Here is an 11,909-nt window from a genome sequence, read left to right on the forward strand (position 1 = left end):
AAGTTCCCCTGGTCTATTTACCATGAACAACTTGATATTCTTCTAGGCAGCATTTACAATGAGGAATGGGGGGAAGGATAAATTAGAGCTCTCATTTTGGTGAAATTTCATCTTAGTAATCATCCTAATTTTATAGCAAATTTCTTTTTTCACCTAGCATGAGTTCCATTCAGCACATATATTTCAAAAACGTATGTTGATCCCCAATTTTGAATTTTGGTCCTTTGTCATTCTGATGAATAGAAAGATGCATTTTTAAAGGCTGTCATCTGGGGATGAGTCAATGTTCTGCAGATCATTGGCAGGTAGACCAAAGAGTTATTCCACCAAATTATATTCCCAGCAAGAGTGGATGTAGACACTCTAAAAAACTCTGGGCACGGTGACATCTGTATCTTTGGAAAGGGACCAATTTGCATACCATCTGGCACCAGAGAGTTGAGCTCCTTGAAGTGGTAATGGAGAGACATTTTGGTTCTGGCAATCAGGGTTACAGCTATGTGGTGAGTTAAATGCTCCACACAGAGATGCTGACAGGAGTATTACAGCTCTGAAAAAGACAAACTGGGTGATATCAATGGGCTGACTAGAATTATTGCAACAAAAGGAAGCCACCTAAATTGGAGATTTCTGTTATTTTGGAAAATTCAGAAAGCCTTATATTTCATACTAATTCACGGTATTGAAGTTAAGTTCATTCTTTGAACATAAGTTAGTTTTTAAGACATTATTCTTGAGACCCAATAAAAAAGCATAAGGATGTTCTTTCCAAGGTGCAGCATACTGTGTCTGTAAGTAACAGCTTGAGAGAAAATTACAGTCATTAGGGTGCAATGGTAAAGTGTTTTTATTTCTATTTCATTCAAATTAAATCTGATTCAAAATACATGGGGAACAGGGGTGGTTATTGCCAGGAATGCTATGAAAGCTTCTGTTCAGCATCTCTGAGGACCCTTTATTAAAACGAGAGTGACAATATCATCTCCGGCACGGCACTGTTCTGCTTGCTATCCCTTTGCAACAACCCTAAACACAATTGCTTCCGGTTTGAAATCGGGGATCAGAGACAGCAGGTAAGGGAGGAGAGGCATGAATAGAAACATTTATGTATTATAGTTTATTTAAAAAATTAAAGCTTTTACTCACCATTTACAGTATTGTGTTTATAAAAAGAAACTCTGCACTTGGTTTGTGACACCTGCATTTTTAGAATGAATTAATTTTACATCATTACTTTTATTGTTTCTTTATGAAATGAATTGATTTTATCTTATTGCATTGCCATGCTCATACTAAATTTTCATATAAACTTCTACTAACTTCTAAGAAAAAATACTTTATGTACTTGTTTTAAATTTTTGTTTGCAACAATTCGTGTTATTTCCTGCCCATCATCAGTTGTGATGATTAATTCTGTCTTAACAATTTATGGCTCCGTTATTCACACCAACCAGAGATGTTACTTACAGCAAAGCATCCTATTTCTTTCAATCAATCTTTCTTTCTTTCTTTTCTTTCTCTTTCTTTCTTTCTTTTCTTTCTCTTTCTTTCTTTCTTTCTTTCTTTTTCTTTCTTTCTTTCTTTTCTTTCTCTTTCTTTCTTTCTTTTTCTTTCTTTTCTTCTTTTCTTTCTTTCGTTCTTTCTTTTCTTATTATCTTTTTTTTTTTCATTTTCTTTTATTCCAGAAGCAGATTTCATACATTTCCAATTGCTGCTGTAGAAATTGGCCATAAATTTAGTGGTGTGAAATAACACAAATGTAGCATACTAATGTTCTGGATGTCAAAAATCTTAGAATCAGTGTGTGAGTAGGGGTGAGTTTTTTATGGAGATTCTAAGAGAGAATTTATTCCTTTTTTCTTTTTTACAGTCCATAGAGGCTACCTACATTCCCTGGCACATGTTCCTCCTCAGCAATAGCACCTCTCTGACCCCTGCTTCCAATGTCTCCCTCTTGTAAGGACCCTTGTGATCATACTGGGCTTACCTGGATAATCGAGGATGATCTCCCATCTCAAGGTTCTTAATCACATTTGCGAAGTTCTCTTTGTCATGTAAGGTGACATATTCACTGGTTCTAATGATTAGGACACAGAAAACTTTGTAGGCATATTATGTCACCTACCATATACATAGAAAGCACTAACTGATTATATCAGAAGGTATCAATTTCCACCAATGTTAACTGCCACTGTATTCTGACAGATGGTCTAATACTGTTACAATTATCAGCAAGGTTCCCTCCCATGAAAGGAAATAGAAGTCACACTCCTGCCCGTAGGGAGTCACTGATTCTCTTATGCATGAGTCTAGTTGAGCAATATTCTGAGACTGTAGGAAAAATAAATACTGTCTCTTCTCAAGAAGCATAAAACCTACCATAACAAAAAGGTATGTAAGTAAGTAATTAAAAGGAAGGGTAATGTGGTAACATCCATGAGTTGACTCCAATGTCTCAGAACACAGAAGACAGAGAGACCACTTCCACTCCAGGTCATTAGTGAAGATTTTATTTTTATTTATTTATTTAGCAAATATTTGTATTGCTCTTACTTTGTTCCAGACATAAATCCATATATTTTTCAGACATTACCATTTAATTCTTCTACCAATTATCTGTGAAATTTTATTATTATTATCATCCCAATTTTACAGATGAAAATATCTGGGGTATAAATAGATAGAAGAGTTAAACAAGGTCACATACCTGTAAAGAGATTTGAACCTAGGCAGTTTAGCTCAATAATTTTTTATAACTACTGCACTAAGCAGCCATGTTCAGATGAATATCTATGTCACTAGAGGATCCATTTTACACCCACATGTTTATAGATGACCAAAACTCCAAATCACTGGGCCATGTCATCCAAGAGCTTCTTAAACTTGCAAATACTCTTAACATGAATCTTTGAATTTAGCACAAATGTGCAGCTCAGAAAATCTTGATTTGTGGAATTTTGGCTTATTAACAATTACCTGTCAGGGTATTCAATTTCATGTCTGGAACTTCCTCTTTCAGTTCTTGGAATATGTTTTGGTTTGGTGATGTTTTGTTGTTTGTTTGTTTTTGTTTGTTTGTTAGTTTTGAGACAGGTTCTGCAGTAGCATAATCATGGCCCACTGCAGCCTCAGCCTCCTGAGCCCAGATGATCCTTTGACCTCAGCCTCCTAGGTAGCTGGGACTACAGGCACAGGCCACCATGCCTGGCTAATTTTTGTAGTTTTTGCAACCATGAGGTTTAGCCATGTTGCTCAGGCTTGCCTTGAACTCCTGGGTTCAAGTGATCCACCTGCCTCAGTCTCCAAAAGGGAATATGTTTTTCTCATTGTGAGAATTATTACACTATATATGACTTCATGATACCAACAGGCAAGAAAATAAAGTGGTAAATGCTTTCAGAGTCAAAAAGCTCTGGATATAAATCATATCTCTGCCATTTGCTAGCCATGAAAAATATATTCCCATCGTGAGGCCCAGTTTTTTCATCTGTAAAATGTGGATAAAAACCACTACCTACTTCTCCAAATGGTAATTAAAAATATTAAGTTTTAAGAGTGTATATTAAATCACATAGTATAGAACCGAATACCTATTATACAGTAAGTGGTAGATATTAGTACTCTAATTTTTATATAGAAATAATATGGTAAGAATTGAATTGTGAGCTATTAATAACACAGCACACTGAAGAGGTTCAATATTTTAAAAAGCGTATTTTTGAACACTGATAAAGGGGGCATCATGGCATACTAGTTAGCAGAATCGTGTTTTGAATAAAACAGTGTGGGTTGGAATTTTAGCTCCATGATTTACCATCACTTACCATCAAATATGTGACTTTCAGTATGTCAGATAAATCACTGAGCCTATTCTCAGCATCTGAATACAAATAATATGAACAATAATATGGTTTAGTTCTGTGTCCCCACCCAAATCTCATCTTGCAGCTCCCATGATTCCCAATGTTGTGAGAGGGATCTGGTGGGAGATGATTGAATCATGGGGGTGAGAGTTTCCCATGCTGTTCTTGTGATAGTGTATGGGTCTCATGAAATCTGATGATTTTAAAAACATGAGTTTCTCTGCACAAGCTCTCTCTTTGCCTACTGCCATCCATGTAAGATATGACTTGCTCCTCCTCGCCTTCTGCCATGATTGTGAGGCCTCCTCAGCCATGTGGAACTGTAAGTCCAATAAACCTCTTTCTTTTGTAAATTTCCCTGTCTCAGGTATGTCTTTATCAGCAACATGAAAACGGACTAAGGCAGCAAATTGGTATCAGGAGTGGGGTCCATTTTCACATTGCTGATAAAGACATACCCGAGACTGAGCAATTTACAAAAGAAAGAGTTGTATTGGATTTACAGTTCCACATGCCTGTGGAGGCCTCACAATCATTAATCAGAAGGCAAGGAGGAGCAAGTCACATCTTACATGGATGGCAGCAAAGAGACAGCTGGTGCAGAGAAACTCCTGTTTTTAAAATCAGATCTCATGAGGCCCATACACTGTCACGAGAACAGCATGGGAAAGACCTTCCCCATGATTCAATCATCTTCTACCAGGTCCTTCCCACAACATATGGGAATTAAGGGAGCTACAAGATGAGATTTGGGTGGGAACACAGAGCCAAACCACATCATTCTAACCCTGACCCTTCCCAAATCTCATATATTCACATTTCAAAACCAATCATGCCTTCCCAACAGTCTCCCAAAGTCTCAACTTGTTTCAGCATTAACTCAAAAGTCCAAAGTTCAAACTCTTATCCATGTCACAACACCATCTAATCAGCTGCCAGCATGGCCAGGATATAAAGCAGACTGAAAAATGTAAAAAGACTAGACTGGCTTAGCCTCCCAGCCTACATCTTTCTCCCATGCTGAATCATTCCTGCCCTGAACATTAGACTCCAAGTTCTTCTGCTTTGTGACTTGGACTGGCTTCCTTGCTCCTCAGATTGTAGATGGCCTATTGTGGGACCTTTTGATTGTGTGAGCTAACACTACTTAATCAACTCCCCTTTATATATGTATCTATCCTATTAGTTCCATCCCTCTAGAGAATACTGACTAATAAAAACAATATAATATATTCAAAATTATGCACATAGGATTCTACTACATTGCCAGAAACATAGTAGATAATTAATACAAATGTTTAGTTTAACACTTTAATTGAACTCCTATTATTCCCTTCTAAAATGTTATTTGTGATGAAAGCTTCAACAGTGATAACAGAAAGGTAGAAGATAACAAATTATCGGCATATCAGTAGTTGATCAAAATTCTAAATATTTCAAAATAACACCTACTTATTTTACACTGGGCCACAATAATTATTTGACAAAAAAGTTGTAATTCATGAATTGTTTTTTATTACATAGGTTTGTGCCTAAATTTGCCCACTGGTTGTGATGAAAGCAGTCAAATTGATCATTCTTTAGGGACAATTGTATCTTCAACAAAATATAAACTGAAAATAGCATAATACCCAATTCCACTGAAATTAGAATTTTAGAATTTATATACATAATCTAATGAATAGTTGCTGGCTGAATCAAAGAAATTGCTTTAGAAAATTTAAAACGGTTCCTGACATCTGCTCTTGGGCCATTATTTAATTAACTTTACAGCAGGAGGGGTAATTATTATAAAGTTAATTTATCAACTAAGCCTTTCTACCAGCAGGTAAGAGCTGATTTTCCAACAGCAAATAAGTATGAAAAATTTAAAGCACATGTTCAGGCAGTCCCAGAATTATATATATTAGCCTTTCTAATACCAATCATTTCACCTAGTATTTTTTTTTTTTGAACTTTTAATGCAAAACACTTTACAAGAAGGACCACATTCAATTGACAGATTAAAACCTATGTTTGGCTTTTTAAAATTATTTCCCCTCTGCCTCATTTTCCAGATCAGTAAACTGAGGTTTAGATAAGGGTTTTTTTGTTTTTTTTTTTAATTGCTCAAGTCATATAGTTAGACATTGGCAGATCCAGGACTTGAATTCAGGTATGTCCATCTCTAACACTCATTTGTTAAGCTATTCTGTTTTTAATGATTTTATGAATAAGCACAAGAAACATTATCTCTATAGATAATCACAGAAAATGTCTTCTCTGGTCTGCTATCTATAGGTGTTACTTTTGTCTCCCAAAGCTATCGTATGATGTTCCTTACCTCTATTTTTGCTGCATTCTTCAAAGCTAGGTCACCTTCACCACTGTAGGCTGGGCTTCTATGTTTCTCCCAACTCCTCAGCCCCCAACCTCTTCAGACTCATTCCGTTCATCCTTCTCGCCCAGATCCCTTTACTATTTTACCTTGTCCCTGCCATTCTGAATGTCTGGAGCAAGGTTTCCTGGGAGAAAAGATCAGAGTAGGTAACTCCCACTTTGTCCATTGCAGGTGGGATACAAATCTTGGATAATACAAAACAACTTTAATAAAATCACTAGTATCTTCCGTTTGGGATTTTCTCTGAAAAATAAAAAAGAAAAAGATGAATTTATTTCCCACCTTCACATGCCAAAAAAAACCTCTGCTTTTTAATTTTTTTTTAAGACTTTTGGGTTTAATTCCAAGAGATAACTATGGTAGAACAAAGGAAGGAAGATTTTTAAATTCTAACTTTTTCTTTGTAGCTTTCACCAAAACCCATTAAAAAAAAATAGAACAACTAACACATAATCTTGACTGGTGACTATAAGATGAAGACAGTGTGGTTTTGGGAGGAATATTTTTTGTTTATTTTCATCTTTTACTTAAGTTCAGGCAGTACATGTACAGGTTTATTACATGGGTAAAGTGTATGCTGCTGAGGTTTCTAGTACAAATGATCCCATCACCCAGGTAATCACCAGGTAAAAACCTGATATGTAGTTTTTCAACCCTTGCTGCCCTGCCATCCTCCCCGCTTTATTAGTCCCCAGTGCTTGTTGTTCCCATGTTCATGTCTAAAGATAATGTTTTGTGATTCAGTCTCTGTAGAAGTTCCAGGATGACAAGAAGAATGGAAAAAATGAGAAAAAAAAACCGCAACTCTTGGAGTGAGAATAAATATAAACACAAAGAGAGAGAACAGAAGATTAAAAATGAAAAATAGTGAAGACTTGAAAGCAGAAGTACCCTAAAGGAATATTACAATGTAACTATTCCAGAGATATTGGAAGCATCTACTCTCATTGTTGACCAGATCCCAACGGCAAATCTCAACTCTAATCTTCATAAGCTTCTAAATCCGGGAGTAATGAGCCTTCCTGGGCCTTAGCTTGTGCTTTAGGAAGTCATGGCAAATACTAAATTAGATAATATTTTATGCACTTTGCAAATTGAGCTTTGCAGAAGGATATGGTTACATGCCAAGATGTTGCCAAAGCCACCTGATAAATATGGGCTACACCCATTGAATGAGAATCTGTTTAAGGCATTTAAAATATTTATATATCAAAACCAAAATGCACATTTGAAAATAATGTACATCATATAATCTCTGGCCATAATGGGAAGAAAATAGTTTTATATCCATTTCCTGTATGAAAGTTGCTATAAAATAGATTAAATAATTTCAACTTTGTGTGTAATGTAATTTTTCTCACAAAATGCAACAAAATGTTTTTGAAAAATTGAATGCCCCATTCAGATCTTCAATGTTTATATAAATGCTGGTCTGAAGGCATTTGTAAGACTATTAAAATAAATCCCATTATTAAAATACTTTCAGTATATGAAATTTTGTTATTTCTCTGGAAACAACCAAGAATCTTCTGGAATCTGCAAATTTCTTATGATTTTAATGTAGTCAACTACTTATGTAAGGACAAGTAGAGGACAAGAAAAGTATACTAAAATGAACTTTTAGGGCCTTCATGTAAGCTATCTGGCTAAATTTTAAAAGGTGCTATAAATTCTTCAAATTATCATCATGTCAAAGTCATACATTATTACATAAATAGGTCTTCTAGGTTCTTGCAGAATAATCAAAATTGCAAATGCCGAATAGTCTGTTGCCAACATTATACTTTCCTTTATAAAAATCTGTTCTAACTAATAATGCCAAATGAAAGTTTGAGCACATAAATTAATGTGCTAGTTAAAGCAAGCAAAACATACAAACCTTTTTTACTTGAATGTACCAGTTTCCATAAAAAGAATCTCAACCCAAAATTCATATAATCAATTGCTTACATAAAGAGATTTATGTTTCATATGCTCATTGTCTTCAATTACATCAAAACAAAGTTTTCAATGTAAACTATGCTGTTGAATGACAATAAAGTCATCAATATAGAAACTTGTGATTTACAACCTCTTTAGACACTGGTAATTGATTATGTTCTCTGATGGCATTATATCAAATGAAAATAGGCATTCAGACAATACTAATTAAAACATATGGTAATTCAAATGAAGTCACTTAAATTTCTTCTATGAGTAAAAGATGAGTTCAATATATACAGGAGAAAAAATTACTTTTAAGCATAAAGAATATGCTTATATTCCATCACTTGAAATCTCACTTGTAAATTCTTTGTACATCTCTCTACCTGAATCCTAAAGTTACTTTCCAATTTGTCAATATTTATTTGGTCATGTTGGAATTATTAAATTAATTTAAGAAATTTTTATTTTAAAATTTAGGTAACAACTAAGTCAATTTTTTATTATTTTTATGTAAGAAGAACTTAATATACATATTCCTAATGTTAAATACATCTTATTTGTTACTTTTCATTGTTATTGTTCTTAAGAAAGCCTTCAAAACATGGTACTATCTACTTTAAACAATGACTGAAATGTTACCTTCTTTTAAAGAGCATTAAAATCTGTCAGGAAAAATGATAGAATATTATGAAATATTAGTTATTTTCAGACTACAGTAAAAATATCTCTGATATAAAGTAGTTACTATAATAAACAATTGCAATACTTCTAATAACAGTGGCTGATGTTGTCTATATAAAATTATGTACCTTATATTTGAGAATATGTTTCAGAAAATATAGAGTAAAGGAAATTCTTATAACAAATCTTGTCACCTCTAATTAAACCTAAGATTCTTCTCAAAATACTATTACTAAAGTCAACCTCAAAATTAATTTCAAATTAATCTCAAAAGTATATTAGCTCCAAAAATAAAAAAAAATAAGCATTTTGAATCAGATTTTTTAAATTGTGGTAGGAACACTATAAATGAGATATATTCTCCTAACAAATTTTTAAGTGTATAACACAGTTTTGTTAATTAAAGGTACAATATTGTGCAGCAGATCTCTAGAATTTAACCACTTTGAATAACTGAAATTTTGTATCCATTGGATAGCAACCTCCCATAAACTGCATGATTGGATTTATCACGAAGATTACTTATGTTAGACTTAAGCACAGTCTAAAATGATTATCTAAAATAATCAAATAGATGGTGTATTATCATTTTGATGCGCCGTTGAATTATTCTGCCAGTATTTGGTCAAGGATTTTGTGTCTATATTCATTCAGGATATCGGTCTGCAGTTTGTTGTTGTGTCCTCATCTAGTTTTGGTATCGGGGTGATAACTGAACTCACAGAATGAGTTATGGAGAATTCCCTCCTCCTGTATTTTTTTGGAACAATTTTGGGAGGATTGGTAGCAGTTATTTGTATATTTGGAAAAACTCAACTGTGAATCCACCTGGTCCTGGGTGTTTATTATTTTGTTGGAAGAATATTTATGACAGATTTAATCTAGTAACTTATTATTGGTCTGTTCAGGAATTCTATTTCTTCCTCATTCATGCTTGGATGGTTGTGTGTTTCCAGGATTTATTAGTTTCCCCTACGTTTTTTAGTTTGTGAGCCTGTAGTTGCTCATAGTAGTCTGTAATGCCTCCTTTTTCACTTGTGATGTTGTTTATTTGGATCTTCTATTCTTTTCTTGGTCTAGCTAGCAGTTAATCAATTTTATGTTTTTGAAAACCGACTTTTTGTTTCGTTGATCACTTGTATTCTATTTTTGGTCTCAAATTCATTTAGCTGTGCTCATTTTTGTTATTTCTTTTCTTCTGCCAACATTGAGTTTAGTTTGTTCTTGCTTTACTAATGCCTTGAGGTGTGAGGTTAGGTTGATGACTTAGGATTTTTCTGCTTTTCTGATGTACGTATTTAATTGTATAAACTTTTCTCTTAGCACTGCTTTTGCTGTATCCCAGACATTTTGGTATGTTGTGTTTCCATTTTCATTCATTTCAAAAAAAATTCTAAATTTTGTCTTAGTTTTTTCATTGACTCAAAAATTGTTCAGAAGCATGTTATTTAATTTCCAAGTATTTTTATAGATTCTAACGTTCCTCTTTTTATTAATTTCTAGTATATTCTGCTGTGATCTGAAAAGATATTTAACATAATTTTGATTTTTTTAACTTGTTGAGACTGATTTTGTAGCCTTACTTATGATGTATCTTGGAGAATGTTACACATTCTGATGATAAAAATTTATATTCTTGAATTTAATAATTCAATAATGTTGGATAAAATGAAATGTCTACCAGATACATCTGGTTTACAGTCAAATAAATAATCAATAGAGTGCACAGACAGCCTGCAGAATGAAAGAAAATGTTTGCAAAACTGTACCTCAGACAGGGGATTGATAGTCAAAATTGATGAGAAAAATCACACAACCCAACCGAATAAATAAATAAATAATCCCATTAAAAAGTGGGCAAAGGACATGAACAGATATTTTGCTAAAAAAGACATACAAATGGCCAAGAACAGGAAAAACTGTTCATCAACCCTAATCATTAGAGAAATGCAAATTAAAACCATAATGAGATAACATTTTGTACCAATCATAATTATTAAAAAAAAATTAACAGAACTTTGCAAGAATGCAGATAAAAGGGAATACTTATATACTGTTGGTGGGAATGTAAATTAGTAAAATCTTTATAAAAAACAGTGAGGTGATTTCTCAAAGAACTAAAAATAGGACTACGATATGATCCAGCAATCCCACTACTGGGTAATTACCCAAAGGGAAAGAAATTGTTATCTCAAAAGGATACATGAACTCATGTTTATTGCTGCACTATTCACAACAGCAAAAATATGAAATCACCGTATGTGTACATCAATGGATTACTATATTTTAAAAAATGTGTTGTAGATATGCATAATAGAATACTATTCAGCCATGAAAAAGAATGAAATCATGTCTTTTGCAGCAACATAGATAGAACTAGAGGCTGTAAGAGAACTAACACAGAAGCAGAAAGTCAATTACCACTTTGGTAATTGGAAGTGGAAACTAAATAATACTCAATATTCATGGGCATAGAGTGTGGAATGATAACAACGTGGACTTGAAAGGGTTGGGGGCTGGGAAGGGTGAAAAACAAGAAAATATTTAACAGGTACAATGTATGTTATTCTGATGATAGAGACACGAAAAGCTCTGAATTCACCATTATGCAGTATATCCGTGTAACAGAATTAGACTTCACTTCATAAATTCATACAAATAAAATAAAAAGTAAAGATAAAAGAAATCAAACACAGAAAAGCAGAGAGTAGACAGTGGTTGTCAGGAACTGGGGGAGAAGATAAAGTAGGAAGTTGAATCACATGTTTTTAAAGTAAAAGTTGAATCCACAGCTAACACAACAACAAAGTCATTTATTGTCTTCAACAAGAAATTGTTGAGCTGATAATAGGCTGATCATTTCTATCTGTCATCAGAATCAGAGGAGTGTGGAATGTAACATATCAAACATTGTAAGTATATTTGAAAAAACATCAATTTAGTTGGGAAAATAAAAGCCCAATTTTTATTTTACAGCAAAAAAAAAAAACCGTAAGTTTATAATACAAAATACTTTTATGTAGGTATATTCTAAAAATGCTCTCAACTGCACAGCATGA

At 33.6% G+C, this 11,909-nt stretch overlaps 1 long non-coding RNA gene across 1 annotated transcript; it reads left to right on the plus strand.

Annotated features, from left to right (window-relative positions):
* Positions 1–1,650: 1,650 nt before the first annotated feature.
* Positions 1,651–10,671, plus strand: LOC116274473. The gene is made up of 2 exons (XR_004183127.1): positions 1,651–2,019; positions 6,988–10,671. It is a non-coding gene; the product is annotated as an uncharacterized LOC116274473 (long non-coding RNA).
* The last annotated feature ends 1,238 nt before the right edge of the window (positions 10,672–11,909 follow it).

This window comes from Papio anubis, chromosome 4 (assembly GCF_008728515.1).
Source record: "Papio anubis isolate 15944 chromosome 4, Panubis1.0, whole genome shotgun sequence".
Classification (NCBI taxonomy): domain Eukaryota; kingdom Metazoa; phylum Chordata; class Mammalia; order Primates; family Cercopithecidae; genus Papio; species Papio anubis.